Source organism: Echiichthys vipera (genome assembly GCF_963691815.1).
Source record: "Echiichthys vipera genome assembly, chromosome: 13".
In the NCBI taxonomy this organism is placed as follows: Eukaryota; Metazoa; Chordata; class Actinopteri; order Perciformes; family Trachinidae; genus Echiichthys; species Echiichthys vipera.
The window spans coordinates 29921585-29939338 of NC_139838.1; positions in this window are offsets into that span (position 1 = coordinate 29921585).

A 17754-nucleotide genomic window follows, 5' to 3' on the forward strand; every position below is an offset into this window, starting at 1 on the left:
AACGAGAAAAAGAGGGCCTTCAGGTCAGGGGACTGTGCAGAACTCAAGCAAGTTCAGAGAGAAGGAAAACTACAGGAGAAAACTGGAATCCAAACTGGAGAACAACAACACCAGGGATGTATGGAGGGGGATGAGTGAGATCACCGGCTACCAGAGGAAAGGAGGAGGAACAGCTGAGAGAAATGAACAATGTGCGAACGAGTTTGTCCTGTTTTTCAACAGGTTTCGACCTCAGCTCCCCCAGCAGCCCCCCTGCTGCTCCTCAAAGCAACCACCTCTGGTCACAACCCCCCCACAGCCCCACAACAACCCCTGCAGCAGACACCAGGTTCCTCAAGCCTCTTGCTCCCCCACCCCCTACCTCCCTGCTGGCCCCCTCCACAGACCGTCTCACACCCCCCTCCCCCAGGACCCATGCACTTTCCCCACTGCTGCCTACAAACTTCTGCAGCAGTCACCACTCTGCACTACCTCCCACCCCCCAGTCTGGACTTAACATCACAGCCAGCCAGGTGAGGAGAGAGCTGGAGAGGCTCAGTCAGAGAAAAGCTGCTGGACCGGACCGCATCAGCCCTCGCGTGCTGAAGGCCTGTGCCGGCCAGCTCTGCAGAGTTCTCCAGCACGTCTTTACCCTGAGCCTCCACCTTCAAAGGAAAAGAAAACATCCTGCCTTGTTCCAGTGCCCAAAAAAGGACATCCTTTGACACTGGATGACTACAGGCCGATTGCACTGACCTCTCACATTATGAAGGTCATGGAGAGGCTGGTTCTTCCACACCTCAGACCCCTAGTGTGCCCATCACAGAACCCCCTACAATTAGCAGATCAGCCCCATGTTTAGGTTGATGATGCACTCATCTACCTGCTGCAGGAAGCCTACTCCTCCCTGGATAGACCCAAAACCACTGTCCGCGTCATGTTCTTCGGCTTCTCCAGCGCCTTTAACACCATCCAGCCCAAGCTGCTGAAGGCCAAACTGGAGAACATGCAGGTGGCTTCTCCTCTGGTCACATGGTCAGTGACTCAGTGACTATCTGACGGGCAGGCCGCAGTATGTGAGATTACAAAACACTGTGTGTCTGCCCGTCTGATCAGCAACATTGGCGCCCCCCAGGGAACTGTGCTGTCGCCCTTCCTCTTCACCACCTACACTGCAGATTTTAAGTACCGCACTGAGTCGTGTCATCTGCAGAAATTCTCTGATGACTCGGCCATTGTGGGGCGTGTAGAGGGTGGGAGGGAGTATGAGTACAGGGACCTGGTCAGCAATTTTGTCAAATGGTGTGAGGAGAACCACCTGCAGCTGAATGTGGTGAAGACGAAAGAGATGGTGGTGGAATTTAGGAGGAACAAGCCCCGCCCTCTCCAGTCTGCGTTGGTGGGACGGACATCAACATTGTGGACTCCTACAAGTACCTGGGTGTTGTTCTGGACAACCAACTGGATTGGACTGCAAACAGCCAGGGAGTCTACAAGAAGGGCCTGAGCCGGCTGTTGTCGAGATCATCATCTTCTTCGCTGTGGTGTCCTGGGGTGCAGGCATCAAAGCAAAAGACGCAAACAGACTAAACACACTCATAAGGAAGGCAGGGTCTGTTGTCAGCTCTAAGCTTGTCACCCTGGAGGAGGTGGAGGAGAACAGGATGCAAAACTGCTGGTGATCATGGACAATGTCTCTCATCCCCTCCACGAAACCCTGGACGAGCTTGAGAGCAGCTTCAGCAGCAGACTCATCCAACCTTGCTGCCTTAAAGAACGGCACAGGAAACCATTCCTACCTGCTGCCATCAGACTGTACAACGCTTCACAGCAACGCTCAGGGAATAATCTCACACTATTCGAAGTGACTTATCACTGAAATGCACCTTTTCTCTCTCTTGCACCTTTTGTACTTCTGATTGTTTTGTATCTATCTATCTATCTATCTATCTATCTATCTAGACACTGATTAGAGATGGATTTGAATTTATTAATGCTGACAATCGTTTTACTTTATCTGCTGAACGTGAACAGAGTTCCTGGAGGTTTAATAGAGCTGACCGCGACCCCTGCAGTGAGTAACGTCACAGAAGACCGACTCCTAAAATGCACCGACTTCACAGATTCTGAATTATCAGCAGGGTCGTCAGAGTGAACAGAGAGAAGAAGCAGTGAAGGGAACAAACCTGCTCTGTGGAGCCGCAGCTGAGGGTTGAAGACAGCGTCCAGTAGCTTCTGTTGTCGCTCCTTCTCCTCTTTTAAACGACAAAGTTCCTCCTCGTACTCTGCTATCGTTCTTTCAAAGAGCCCAAATATCTCTTCAGCAGCCAAAGTTAGTCGCTGCTTCACCAACGCTCTCTGCAGTGAGGACTGAGGTTTCTCTTCATCGTCTTCACTCTTCACAGGGACAGAAGTGGATGGGAACTTGGTGATATCATGATCTTGAAGCTGCTCTCCCTCCTGGCGGCTCCAGAAGTCCTGCTGTTCCTCTTTAATGTGTTGAACCTCCTGCTCCAGACTGGAGCTGCAACCAGGCTGCTCAGGAGGAACCTCTTCTTTAACCACCAACAGCTGCTGGACGTCTGCAGGAAACAAGGAAACACACACACATGAGTGACCACTCCGACTCGACTCACATCATTAATAAGGAGAAAAAGAACCATGAATGATGTGCCCGCTGTAAAAAGTGCAGAATGCAACTCTAACACATAATAAGGGACATGTTTGATAAGCACATGGACTGGTGTGAAATCTACTCATGACACATCTCTGGGCTTGATCACTGACGGTGTCCTCTTTGCTGACGCCAGCAGAATTCAAAATGACGTCATCAAACGTCAACACATCAGGTTCTCCTAGACACGTCACATCCGGACTAGATTCTACTGAAGAGGCGACCTTTTCTATCAAACTCACTTTTACATTTGTGAAAGTTGGATTCTGAAAATGCAAAGAAGCTAGATTTCACTTTTCCCTTTTTTCAGAAGTAGACAACATCAGACCAGGTCCAGAACCAGACTCACTGTTCCTGGACCTGTCAGATCTGGACCGGATCACAGTAGAGAGGCTGAAGTTTCTAAAGAACAGAGAGAAGAAGCAGAGAAGGGAGCAAACCTGCTGTGTGGAACCGCAGCTGAGGGTCGGAAACAGCGTCCAGTAGCTTCTGTTGTCGCTCCTTCTCCTCTTTTGAACGACAAAGTTCCTCCTCGTACTCTGCTATCGTTCTTTCAAAGAGCCCAAATATCTCTTCAGCAGCCAAAGTGAGGCGCTGCTTCACCAACCACCTCACCCGCTGGACTTTACTCATTGTGCTAACTCACAGCTAGCATGCTAAGCTAACTCGGATATCTCTGGATCGACCGGGATATGAGTCAGAGGTGAAACCTTCAGAATAAAAGGTGAAGAGCTCAAAGTTCATTCAGACAGGATTATCCAGACACACAGAGGCGGTGATGATCAGTGCTGCTGGAGCTCACACACACTTTCTAAACACAACAACGGACTCTGCTCACACACGTCTGTGCTCGACGCCATCTTGATCACAGTGAGTCGTTCCGTAAATAAAACAGCTTCCGGGGCGGCGGCTTCTTCTTCTTCGCGTTTTTTGGCGGATTGTAAAACCAGCTGTAAGGAGCATACCGCCACCTACTGAACTGGAGTATGTAGGACAGGATCTAGTAGCCTATAGTTTCACATTAAATGATCTTATATAATAATAATAATGACACAAAACAAAACAAAGCAGAAAAAACTGATATATAGAAACTCAGAAAGGCTCTGAAAGACCTGGCTGAGGAGGCTGAGGAGGGAAGCTTCTGGCTTTGGCTAAGAAGGAAGGACCAGGCATGGGGAAAGCAAGGGTCCTAGGGTCAGCTGCAGGGAGACATCCCTGCTGTTGCTCCACCACCGTGAGATGTCCCAGGATTAATGGAGCGGAACATCAATAAAGGGTGGCTACCTGCAGCTACCCGCAACCGCACCGCCGGAGGTGCAACAGGCAGAAATGTTTAGCAGGCAGTCACTTGTCTGTACTACCATCTACAATGTCATGTTTAAGCATTAGAGCCAATGAGATGATAGCACATCTCCTCTTGCTACAAGAATCTCATCTTTGCTGTTTCAGCCTCAGAATTGAGGCAGCTTCACGCACTACTTTGTGTTGACAACTTGACTTCAGAATCAGACATATGGGACTCTGGCATTTTCTTTTCTTTTCTGGAATCATAATAAATTCTTCCCTAACAACCCTCTGCCCGGGCACTTACGTCCCTCTGAATTTACACAGAGAAAACCGAAAATGTTGAATTGAAAAAACGATGGTGGTGATAAAAATGAATTAACAGTTGGAGCAAATGAACTGACATCTTCCTGAGTGAAAAGAACTTACAAGGTTAGCGAGAGCACTGATGAGGCAGGACCAGGACCCAGTAGCAGAGAAATGACAGGCGCAGGCATGTTTGGCAATAATGTGCATGAGGTCAAAGAGGGGTTTGCATTTAAACAGTATGTATCAACATTCGTTGCTTCAGACACCTTTGAACAAGAATCACAATCAGACTTTCTTTTGGTTTGTATTAAAGAAAACACGTGTTTAATAAAGTTTATGCAGAAAACTTTTTCTTCAGAGTCTCAGTTCAGAACAAGTTTCTCCTGAAAGTCAACAGCAGTCGGCAGCATCACAAGAGCTGAACGGACAGAATCATCATGAACTTACACCGTTGTTTCAAAACATTCATCAATAAGAAAAACTCAAATAATCTAAAAGTTACATATCATCATCAATTGCATCATACAACAACAAAGAATTACAAACAGATACATCAGAAAAAAATATATTTTTTAAGTATAATATATAAGTTTTATATTTTTATAAAACTTTAAAGTCTCACAGGAAAATGTACGACTTTATCTTTAGGAAAGTTGTAATTCATCTCAACATTTGTGTGTTAGAGAGGGACATTTAAGGTCAAATACTGGATAGGCACAAATATAAGGCCGTTTTTTGTTCCTGGAAATCCTTCTGATAAAGAGGCTCTGCCTCTCTGTTCTCTTCAGTTTGACTCTAGTGGAGCTTTAAGAACTAAAGAGCAACACATTTATGGTCTTTGACCTGATAACGGAAGGCAAATTGTTTGTGACAAACACTGCAGCTGTAAGGTTTCTCTCCTGTGTGAGTTCTCATGTGTGTATTTAAAACTCCCTTCTGTAAAAAGGATTTCTTACAAACTGAACAGCTGAAGGGTTTCTCTCCTGTGTGAGTTCTCATGTGATTCTTTAAAACTCCCTTTTGTGAAAAGGATTTCTTACAAACTGAACAACTGAAAGGTTTCTCTCCTGTATGAGTACTCATGTGTATCTTTAAATCTCCCTTCTGTCCAAAGGATTTCTTACAGGCTGTACAACCGTAAGGTTTCTCTCCTGTATGAGTTCTCATGTGTTTCTTTAAATCTCCCTTCTGTCCAAAGGATTTCTTGCAGACTGTACAACTGTATGGTTTCTCTCCTGTATGAGTTCTCATGTGTACCTTTAAAGCTTCCTTCCGTCCAAAGGATTTCTTACAGACTGTACAACTGTATGGTTGCTCTCCTGTGTGAGTTCCCATGTGACTCTTTAAAACTACCTCCTGTCCAAAGGATTTCTTACAGACTCTACAACTGTATGGTTTCTCTCCTGTATGAATTATCATGTGTTTCTTTAAATCTCCCTTCTGTCCAAAGGATTTCTTGCAGACTGTACAACTGTAAGGTTTCTCTCCTGTATGAGTTCTCATGTGTGTCTTCAAATTTCCCTGGTATCCAAAAGATTTCTTACAGACTGAACAGCTGAAGGGTTTCTCTCCTGTATGAGTTCTCATGTGTATCTTTAAAGCTATCTTACGTCCTAAAGATTTCTCACAGACTGAACAGTTGAAAGGTTTCTCTCCTGTATGAGTTATCATGTGCTGACTCTGATGTGTCTTGGTGCCAAATCTTTTCCCAAACTCAGAGCACTTAAATAGTTTCTCTCTACATCTTGAATCACTGACAGGAATTTCATCATCTTCCAGAGACTTTGAACCTGACTGAGGTTCTCTTGTCTCCTTCCAGTCAGCACTGTCATCAGTTCCAGGTTCAGAAGAGTCTCCAGTCTTGTCTCCAGTCTCTGGTGTTAAATCTGTGTCACTAACAGAGGTGGTTGACACTTTCTCTGTTCTGTGGAGTCTCTTGTGTTTCAAAAGAGCTGCTCTATGTTTAAAACACTTCTTACAAACTGGACAGCTGTAAGGCTTCAGGCCAGTGTGACATCCCTCATCGCTCACAAAGACTTTGTTTCGTTTCAGAGCCGACTGAGATTCACTGGGAACTCTCCAATAATCACTGTCATCAGTCTCAGAAGAGTCTCCAGTCTTGTCTTCAGTTTCGGGTGTTAAATGTGTGTCTGGATTAGAGTTCTTTTCTAGTTCTGGTCCTGGTCCTCCACAGTCCTCTCCATCATCTTCTGTCTCCATCTGTGAGGACTGAGGTTTCTCTTCATCATCTTCACTCTTCACAGGGACAGGAGTGAATGTGAACTTGGTGATATCAGCCTCCTCCCACCCTTGAAGCTGCTCTCCCTCCTCACTCCTCCAAAGTTCCTCCTGTTCCTCTTTAATGTGTGAGGGCTCCGGGTCCTCCTGGTCCAGACTGGAGCTGCACTCCTGCTGCTCAGGGGGAACCTCTTCTTCAACCACCGACAGCTGCTGGACGTCTGCAGGGAACAGGAAACACACACAGAGGAAAACTAAGATTCCATGCTGACAAGGAGTGAACAGTGTGTGTTCATCTGTTTGAAACAGAGACAGGTCGACACATGAGCTGCACGGAGAATGGTCTGTCTGCATACTGTGATGGCTTTTGTGTGAAACCATCACTATTGTTTTTGTTTCATTTATGGGAGCCAGCCAGGAGCTTCCATGACAAAAGTTTTAGCGTCACTCTCCAAATGTCAGCCCAAATACACAAAGGAGGTATGACTTAAATGTCAAACCAATTGTTTATACTACCTGAACAAAAACAAGTCATTGGTAGGAAAAAGGACACCCAGGGGCTGCAAGGCAGAGGGGAAGCTAAAGGCGCAGCGAGCGGAGAATCGGAGGCGCTACAAGCCATCGATTCCCTCTGTTGTTTATCTTTACAGAGACATGGCTAAACCACCTCGTTCCGGATTCTAACAAGGACCTGCCGGGATTCACTGCCGTGAGACAAGGACACAGAAGCAAGCGGAAAAAGCAAAGGTAGAGGACTCATCATGTATGTGAACAACCGCTGGTGTGACCCAGGACATATCTCGGTAAAGAGTCTCATGTTGCCGGGACCTCGAGTTGCTAGCTGTTAGCTCGCGGTCATATATCTATCTTTTTAGCGCATTTCTTTATTCATTATCTGTACCTCTCGCTGTTAATACACACTGACCACACATCAAGATGTTTATCCAGCGGTTTGGATATCTCTTAGTTAGCTTTTTCGTGCTTTGGTCTTTCCTGGTGACTGGAAGCCGTGCCTGCTCTACAGCCGGCATTGTTTAAAGTCACCACCAGCTGATCGCCCTGGGGCCCCAAACCCTCTTCGTTGGGGAGAGACCCACAGTACCGAAGGAGTTAAGGAGGAGACGGCAAGGCTGCAGAGAAGGAGTTAAACGAAGGAGGAAGTTTAAACCCTGCATCCCGGCAGTTCTTACTGGAAACGTAAGGTCCCCAAATAAGATGGACGAAATGGAAGCGCTCGCCAGGACACAGCGGGAACACAGAGAGTCCAGTATCATGTTTTTCACAGAAACGTGGCTACACGACAGATACTGGACTCAAACGCCACCATCCCCGGCTACCACGCGGTCTGAGCCAACAGAGACCCCACTGCGAGCAGCAAGAAGAAAGGAGGGCTCGCCGTGCTTGTTAACAACAACAGGTGGTGTCACCCCGGGCACATCTCTGTGAAAGACCGGCTGCCGACGTCATCGACGCTGCAACCGCAGCACTACGGATGAAACGCCCCGGAGCATTCGTCATCATCACAGGTGACTTCAACCACGTCTCTCTCTCATCCACTATCCCAACGTTTCACCAGTTTGTCAAATGCACAACAAGGGACAATAAAACCATAGATCTGCTGTGTGCAAATGTCATAGAGGCATACAGCTCCACTGCCCTCCCTCCCCTGGTAAGGTCAGACCACAACCTCGTCCTGCTCTCCCCATCTTACACGCCTGTGGTTCAGCAGCAACCAGTGACAGTAAGAACTGTGAGGAAATGGTCTCCTGAGGCCATGGATCCACTGCAGGGTGCCCTAGAAGCCACTGACTGGAATTCACTTTACAAACCACACAGCGAGGACATTGATGGCATCACTGATTGCGTCTGTGATTACATTGAGTTCTGCAGAGACAACACCATCCCCAGTAAAGAGGTCCGCTGTAACCCAAATAACATATCCTGGGTTACCAGCGACTTGAAGGCCCTACTCAACTAGAAAAAGAGGGCCTTTAGGTCAGGGGACTGTGCAGAACTCAAGCATGTTCAGAGAGAAGGAAAAACTACAGGAGAAAACTGGAATCCAAACTGGAGAACAACAACACCAGGGATGTATGGAGGGGGATGAGTGAGATCACCGGCTTCCAGAGGAAAGGAGGAGGAACAGCCGAGGGAAATGAACAATGTGCGAACGAGTTTGACCTGTTTTTTGACAGGTCCAACCTCAGCTCCCCCAGCAGCCCCCCTGCTGCTCCTCCGAGCAACCACCTCTGGTCACAACCCCCCCACAGCTCCACACCAGCCCCACAACCCCACACCAACCCCCGCAGCAGACACCAGGTTCCTCCACCTCCTGCACCCCTCCCCCGCCCCCAACCTCCCTGCTGGCCCCCACCAAAGACCGTCTCACACCCCCCTCCCCCAGGACCCATGCACTTCCCCCATGCGGCCTACAAACTTCTGCAGCAGTCACCACTCTGCACTACCTCCCACCCCCCAGTCTGGACTTTACATCACAACCAGCCAGGTGAGGAGAGAGCTGGAGAGGCTCAGTCAGAGGAAAGCTGCTGGACCGGACCGCATCAGCTCTGTGTCGGCCAGCTCTGCGGAGTTCTCCAGCACCTCTTTAACCTGAGCCTCCACCTTCAAAGGAAAGGAAAACATCCTGCCTTGTTCCAGTGCCCAAAAAAGGACATCCTGTGGCTCTGGATGACTACAGGCCGATTGCACTGACCTCTCACATTATGAAGGTCATGGACAGGCTGGTTCTTGCACTACTCAGACCCCTAGTGTGCCCATCACAGGACCCCCTACAATTAGCAGATCAGCCCCATGCTGGGGTTGGCGTCATGTTCTTCGACTTCTCCAGCGCCTTTAACACCATCCAGCCCAAGCTGCTGAAGGCCAAACTGGAGAACATGCAGGTGGATTCTCCTCTCGTCACATGGGTCAATGACTATCTGACGGGCATGCCGCAGTATGTGAGATTACAAATCTGTGTGTCTGCCGGTCTGATCAGCAACATCGGCGCCCCCCAGGGAAGTGTGCTTTCGCCTTTCCTCTTCACCACCTACACTGCAGATTTTAACTACCGCACTGAGTTGTGTCATCTGCAGAAATTCTTTAATGACTCGGCCATTGTGGGGCGTGTAGAGGGTGGGAGGGAGGATGAGTACAGGGACCTGTACAGGGAATTGTTCAAATACAATTCTTTCAGAGACATTTTAGTTTAATGCAAAAGGAGCCGTTGGGCTCGGGTTCTTGCAGTTCTTGTCGGGTTCTAGCCCTTCTGGGTTTGAACCCTAATTACACAGATGACCAAACAGATATAATGGAAACTGCTTCATAAAGCAGCAAACAGATTTCAGCGAGTTTGCATTTTTGAAATGAACTCAGGGTTTTTACTCAGCATCATTCAGGCTCTGATGTCTGGAGGCTGCACGTCTGCTCATCAATCACACGTATTGATCACAGACACTGATTAGAGATGGATTTGAATTTATTAATGCTTACAATCGTTTTACTTCATCTGCTGAACGTGAACAGAGTTCCTGGAGGTTTAATAGAGCTGACCGCGACCCCTGCAGTGAGTAACGTCACAGAAGACCGACTCCTAAAATGTACCGACTTCACAGATTCTGAATCATCAGCAGGGTCGTCAGAGTGAACAGAGACAAGAAGCAGAGAAGGGAACAAACCTGCTGTGTGGAGCCGCAGCTGAGGGTCGGAAACAGCGTCCAGTAGCTTCTGTTGTCGCTCCTTCTCCTCTTTTGAACGACAAAGTTCCTCCTCGTACTCTGCTATCGTTCTTTCAAAGAGCCCAAATATCTCTTCAGCAGCCAAAGTGAGGCGCTGCTTCACCAACGCTCTCACCATTTGGAGTTTACTCATTGTGCTAACTCACAGCTAGCACGCTAAGCTAACTCGGATATCTCTGGATCTACCGGGAGATGAGTCAGAGGTGAAACCTTCAGAATTAAAGTTGAAACCTTCAGAATAAAAGGTGAAAGCTTCAGAATAAAAGGTGAATTCAGAGCGGTTTATCCGGAAACACTGAGGCTCTGATGGATCCCAAACACACACTCACGAACAAAGACACACACCGACGCCATTTTGTTCTAAAGATTCAGCCGCAGTTAGAAAAAAAATCACTTCCGGGTCACCCTTCAAAATAAAACCTCCAGAATTTACCACGTTTATATGAAATGAAATATGAATGTAGCAATATGAGTTTTTCCTTTATACATTATTCTGACAGCTTTAGTTACTTTACAAATGAAAACATTTGAAAAGTTGTTCAAATGTGATATTTAGTCATTTACGAGCTGAAACGATCAATAATCCGACTGACAGAAAATTAATGTGAACCTGTTTTGCTGAGTGAAGTCAATTTTGATTGAAAACAAAACTAAATCAATACTTACGTATGTTAATGTGTCAGTAATACTGTTGGTGTTTGGACAAATCAAACACTGTTACTGTAACTTTGAACTCTGGGTAATTGTGACGCCATTTCTCCCTATTTTCACTTTTTTACATTTGGTTCAAAGTAATTTCAGTCAAAAGCAACTGGACTTGTTTTTTTGTCAGGAAGACGTTTCACCTCTCATCCAAGAGGCTTCTTCATCTCATGTACGCGTCTGACCAGGACCAGGACCAGGACAAGGACCACTGGTACTGCCACTCCACGGGGCAAAGGCAGGAGGTGGAGGGTGCCAATGAGTTGGGCTTGGCTCCCTGGTGGTGCCAGCGGGACTCTGCAAGTGCTGGTGCCAGTGATCCGGTGGTGATGGAGCCAGTCCACGGCAGGGTGGTGTTGTCGGTGGCCGTCATACTCCGGTCACCAGTGCCGAAAGCCCTAAGATGGACCACAAGCTTCGCCTGGGTCATGGCGATGATGGAGAGACCCAGGGACTCTCCCTCAGAGCGTGGGGAGACAGGACTCGCACACATCATATCGCAAACTGTGCTTGGATCTGTCACCCCGGGACACAGAACCACCACAGGGGGGTGAGTTTAATTCCAGCCCTGGAGCCGAAATGTCCAGGGATCCCTTTTCTTGATTCTTCTTGTTATTATCAATTATTGTTTCAGACGCTTTATAACAAGAATCACAATCAGACTTTCTTTTGGTTTGTTTTAAAGAAAACACGTATTTAATAAAGTTTATACAGAAAACTTTTTCTTCAGAGTCTCAGTTCAGAACAAGTGTCTCCTGAAAGTCAACAGCAGTCGGCAGCATCACAAGAGCTGAACGGAGAGAATCATCATAAACTTACACCGTTGTTTCAAAACATTCATCAAGAAGAAAATCTCAAATAAAATGTGGAGTTTTGGAGTTTTTTTAAATTCAGCCCTCGTGTCTCACTACTGACATTTTTGTGTTTGAATGTTTCGATGGTTGTGGCTGTGTGAACACATATGACACACGTTTTGGCTCCTATAACCTGATTTAATCCTTATTTAATCAGAAAGTCTCCTTGAGATCAGGATCTCTTTTTCAAGAGCGACCTGAGAACAAGAAACATTCAGAAGAACGCAACAAAAAACAACACAATCATTCAACAAAAGGAGCCTACAAAGAGATACGAGAATAATAAAAGAAAAACTCCTGTTAATAAAACTTTAAAGTCTCACAGGAAAATGTTTGACTTTATCATCAGGAAAGTTTGTAATTCATCTCAACATTTGTGTGTTAGAGAGGGACATTTAAGGTCAAATACTGGATTTGCACAAAAATGACACTTTCTTTCCCACAAAATCCTTCTGAAAAAGAGCCTCTGCCTCTCTGTTATCCTCAGTTTGACTCTAATGGAGCTTTGAGGACTAATGACCAACACATTTATGGTCTTTGACCTGATAACGCCAGGAAAATCTTTTGTGACAAACACTGCAGCTGAAAGGGTTTTCTCCTGTATGAGTTCTCATGTGTACCTTTAACTTATCCTTTGCTCCAAAAGATTTCTTACAAACTGAACAGCTGAAGGGTTTCTCTCCTGTGTGAGTTCTCATGTGTATCTTTAAATATGCCTTCTGTCCAAAAGATTTTTTACAAACTGAACAGCTAAAGGGTTTCTCTCCTGTATGAGTTCTCACATGTCTCTTTAAATGTCCCTTCCTTACGAATGATTTCTTACAGAGTGAACAACTGAAAGGCTTTTCTCCTGTATGAGTTTTAATGTGATGCTTTAAACTTTTACCATATGCAAATAATTTCTTACAGATTGAACAGCTGTGAGGTTTCTCTTCTGTATGAGTTATCATATGCATATTCAAAGTTCCCTTCTGTCCAAAAGATTTGTTACAGACTGAACAACTGAAAGGTTTATCTCCTGTATGAGTTCTCATGTGTATCTTTAAATGTCCCTTCTGTCCAAAAGATTTCTTACAAATAGAACAGCTGTGAGGTTTCTCCCCTGTGTGAGTCCTCATGTGTATCTTTAAATCTTCTTTCCGTCCAAAATATTTCTTACAGACTGAACAGTTGAAAGGTTTCTCTCCTGTATGAGTTCTCATGTGTATCTGTAAATGTCCATTCTGTCCAAAAGATTTCTTACAGACATAACAGCTGAAAGGTTTCTCTCCTGTATGAGTTCTCATGTGTTTCTTTAAATCTCCCTTTTCTGCAAAAGACTTCTTACAGACTGAACAACTGAAAGGTTTCTCTCCTGTGTGAGTTCTTATGTGTATCTCTAAATGCCCCTTACGTGCAAAAGATTTCTTACAGACTGAACAGCTGAAAGGTTTCTCTCCTGTGTGAGTTCTCTGGTGCCACCTCAGATTTGTCTTGATGCCAAATCTTTTCCCACACTCAGAGCACTCAAATCGTTTCTTTCTACATCTTGAATCACTGACAGGAACTTCATCATCTTCCAGAGACTTTGAACCTGACTGAGGTTCTGTTGTCTCCTTCCAGTCAGCACTGTCATCAGTTTCAGGTTCAGAAGAGTCTCCAGTCTCTGGTGTTAAATGTGTGTCACTAACAGAGGTAGTTGACACTTTCTCTGTTCTGTAAGATTCACTGGGAACTGTCCAATCATCACTGTCATCACTGTCATCAGTCTCAGGTTCAGGTTCAGAAGAGTCTCCAGTCATGTCTTCAGTCTCTGGTGTTAAATGTGTATCTGGATGAGAGTTCCTGTCTGGTTCGGGCTCTGATCCTCTGCAGTCCTCTCCATCAGCTTCTGTTTCCATCAGTGAGGACTGAGGTTTCTCTTCATCATCTTCACTCTTCACAGGGAAGGGAGTGTATGTGAACTTGGTGATATGAGCCTCCTCCAGCCCTTGAAGCTGCTCTCCCTCCTGACTGCTCCACAGTTCCTCCTGTTCCTCTTTAATGTGTGGGGGCTCTAAGTCCTCCTGGTCCAGATCGGAGCTGCACTCCTGCTGCTCAGGGGGAACCTCTTCTTTAACCACCGACAGCTGCTGGACGTCTGCAGGGAAAAGGAAACACACATTGAGGAAAACTAAGATTCCATGCTGACGAGGAGTGTAACAGTGTGTGTTCATCTGTTTGAAACAGAGACAGGTTGACACATGAGCTGCACTGAGAATGTTCTGTCTGCATACTGTGATGGCAAATGAAGCCCAAGACTAGAACAATCTTCCTGGGAGGCAACAAAGCCACCATCCAGCACTCACAGAGACCACCCAACTTTCACTAAATGATCTAGCAACCATCTACCAATCACTCAGCAGCCAAAATAAGGCCAGAGACCAGACAGAGACCCAGGGGTTAAAGAGCATGTCAGCAGGCAAATAGGAGGGATCACTGTGACCACCGTTGCCGCCGTGGAGTCTTGCCACATCTCATGTGGATGTAGGAGGACAAAGGTTGTCACATTCTAGTCCCATCACAAACCTGTAAAGGAGGAAGAGACAGCACCAAGAAACAAAAATCCATATGAGAGTAAGCCACAGCTCACCAGCATGTGCCCCTCCACACCTGCACCGAAAACCCCTGCATGTCAACAACATCAAGCCACACCAATCAGTGAGGCCTGGAGAGCTGAACAACTCCCACACACCATCCTCACACAGATTCCAGGATTCCTGGGAATAGAGACATTGATTGTCATAGGGTCCATCACCAGCCCATATCACCCAGAGGGGAAGACTTCTGTACCTAAAGTTGTTTATGCCTTACTCCACCCGCTCAGAGGACACTGGATATTCTCCCCATTTACTCCTTTGTGGCAGATCACCCTGACTCCTCATTGCCCTCTTGTTCAACTTGTGTGTTAGTGACATGGTAGCCTACGCTGGTAGAAATTTACAGGGCAGCAACAGGCTAATTCAAGTTAACACTTTCCACAGCAACCAGCAGCCAGGAGGGCCTTCTTGTTTCAAAGAACAATGTTTCATGGATGACTTTTGTTCATAGAAATGGCTTAAATTGGAATCTGTCCATAATTTTGCTATTGCCATACTTGGTAACCATTTTACAAAAGCAGACCCTCACTTAAGACCTTAAGCTGCACTTAGCGTGTAACATGTCTTACATAATTGTGTAGGAACCTTGAAAGGAAGTGCTTCTTTGTGGATCCTTTATGTCTGACCATCTGCTCAGCGTCCCAGGAAGGGAGTGTGAGATAAGACGTTTTTATACTTCTTTCAATGTGAGATAAGGTGTTTTACAACCTCAAGCCCTCCTAGGGTAATTAAACCCAGAACTCCAGGACACTTCCTCCAGGATGGAAGACCTTTTATCCTAAAGCAACGTCAAATCTGACCGCAATTTGAACTGAAGGGTTTGTCTCTCTCTCACCCAGGAGACAGAGTGACATTCAGTGATAAGAACAAGAAACAGAGCTTGGAAAGTTTGAAAAACAGTTAAAGTTTTCTGTTTCATGGCTGTTCAAAGACATTCTTTCAAATGTGTAACAGAATATTCAGCATTTGTATCTTGCTTGTGATTATGTTGATGTGGTTACAGAAGTGCAAAGTCTCTGTCTATTTCCTGAAATATTCTGTGTTTTAATAATACTTCCCTTCACTCAGTAAGGTTATCTGTTAAAACCGCCTGCCTAAAGATTTTGGTTAAATTGGATATCAGAAAGATTAATAAGGGAAAATCACCCAGAGATAGTTTAATCTTCACTGTTTGGATGCTGGAATATAAAGCAGCTAATTCGCTCAGAACCAGAGGGCTGGGTTAGGCCAAGACCCCCCTTCTCGCTCCCCCGGGGAGATAAAGAACACACAGGGGTGTCTCTGTTTTACTTCATCTTCTCTTCAACTCACTCTACTTCCTCTTCATCTCTCTCTCTGCCCCTCTTCCCCCCTCTTCTGCTTTCTGCATTTTTGTTTTTCTTTTGTTCAACTTTGTTGTCCAAAAGTGTTTCTGTTTATTATTCTATTTTTTATCGCGCAACTTTTCTACAGTACGTTTTTATCTTTTGTAAGTTTAGTAAAACCCCTCGTGCTGGCTTTGCCTTTTTGTCAGCTGGCATATTGCATCGAACTCGCGACACCAGTCCACAGAACCGGGCAGAACTTTTTTTGTCAACCAACAAACAACAGCCAAAGGCAAGCCACGTGCAGAGCTGCAGTCACCTGAAGAGCTGAATCCAAGCCGGGACGGGAGCAGACAAGCCCCTCCGATCCAACTGCGCAGCTGACCCAGTCTACAGACTAGAACTGAGGTCCGCCAAACACCAGGACTCGGACCTACAGAACCTGCATCGGTACTGTAAGACGCCAGGGCGACTGTAATATCAACGACAAAGTAACGTTTTGATACAAGTCCTGGTCGAAAAACGTTGGTGATAATCGAGTTCTGATCAGAGTTCTGTTGACAGGCTAATTAGAGCCAGTTTAACTCCGCCAGTAATATTATAAACCAGCCCTGTAGGTCTGAACCACTCTGGCTTTAACTTTTTATATCCACATTTAACCCTTCGTCACTCATCTATTCAGTGTGGCACTATTCTGTATTATCTTTGTTAGTTCACCAAATAAAGGTTTATAACTTCACGTCATTGTGAGAATCTTCCCTTCTGTGCAGAGTTGATGGTCCCTGATGAGGCTGTCGTACGAACTAACGAGTTTGAGACGAGACTGATAACATTTAAATAATCAATTACTTTAAATTACTAAAAGGTATTAAACCTTCACCAAAGGTTAATAAACACCCTGCCTTATTTGGGTGTGGTGCCACTTTGAGGTAAATTAAATCCTAAATTTTAACGAGTCGAGTTTCTTCATAATTAATTCAGCGACTGATATATTCTAGCCATAATATGTGGAGGCTTACTCTCCTACTGTTGTATCTAGCTAACGGTACATTTTTGCTCGTGGGCTAAACATATTTAAACATATTTTGGAGAGACGGTTCTGCTAGTATTACCTAACTTTATGAATTACACTTATATCAAAATATTAAGGTTGTGTTCTTCACCTTGGTGTTGTTGGTTGAGGTTGTGTGTCTGATTCCAACACCATTATTTAACTATGAGACGTGCTGTCGTGCTGGACGCAGTTTCTGGTGTCACGTGTGTTGAATATGAGATCTGAAGCGAACAGAAAAATGATCTCAATTAAACGCCGTTCAGTTACCGTAAATTTGAGAAAGAAGCCGGTCTCCTGTTGTCCCGACGGCCGGTCTGACAGGGACAGCATGACGACTGGACTCACAGACAGGAAGTTCTTCGTTCTTCACAGACTTTGAACCTGACTGAGGTTCTCTGGTCTCGTTCCAGTCGTCACTGTCGTCAGTCTCAGATTCAGAAGCTGCTCTAGTCCCTGAACCTGACGGGCGTTTTCTGGTCCCCTTCCAAAAGTCACTATCAGATTGAAAATGTGGATCTGGATGTGAGTCCCTGTCTGGTTCTGGTCCTCCACAGTCCTCTCCATCAGCTTCTGTTTCCATCTGTGAGGACTGAGGTTTCTCTTCATCATCTTCACTCTTCACTCTTGACAGGGACGGGAGTGAACAGGAACTTGGTGATATCATGATCTTAAAGCTGCTCTCCCTCCTGACTGCTCCAGAAGTCCTGCTGTTCCTCTTTAATGTGTGGGGGCTCTGGGTCCTGGTCCAGACTGGAGCTGCACTCCTGCTGCTCAGGGGGAACCTCTTCTTTAACCACCACCAGCTGCTGAAACAAGGAAAGAACAAGTTTATGTTTAAGTGGAGCCTGCAAATATTTAATATCATGAAGATATAAACAGACATTAGATCTGCTGCAACAGTCCGGCTCCTTTTTGCTCTTTGCTCCAATAAGAGCAGAATAAACTTGGTACCTGACAGAACCTCAGTCCACTTCACCCTTTCCTGCTCAGACAACATTAGC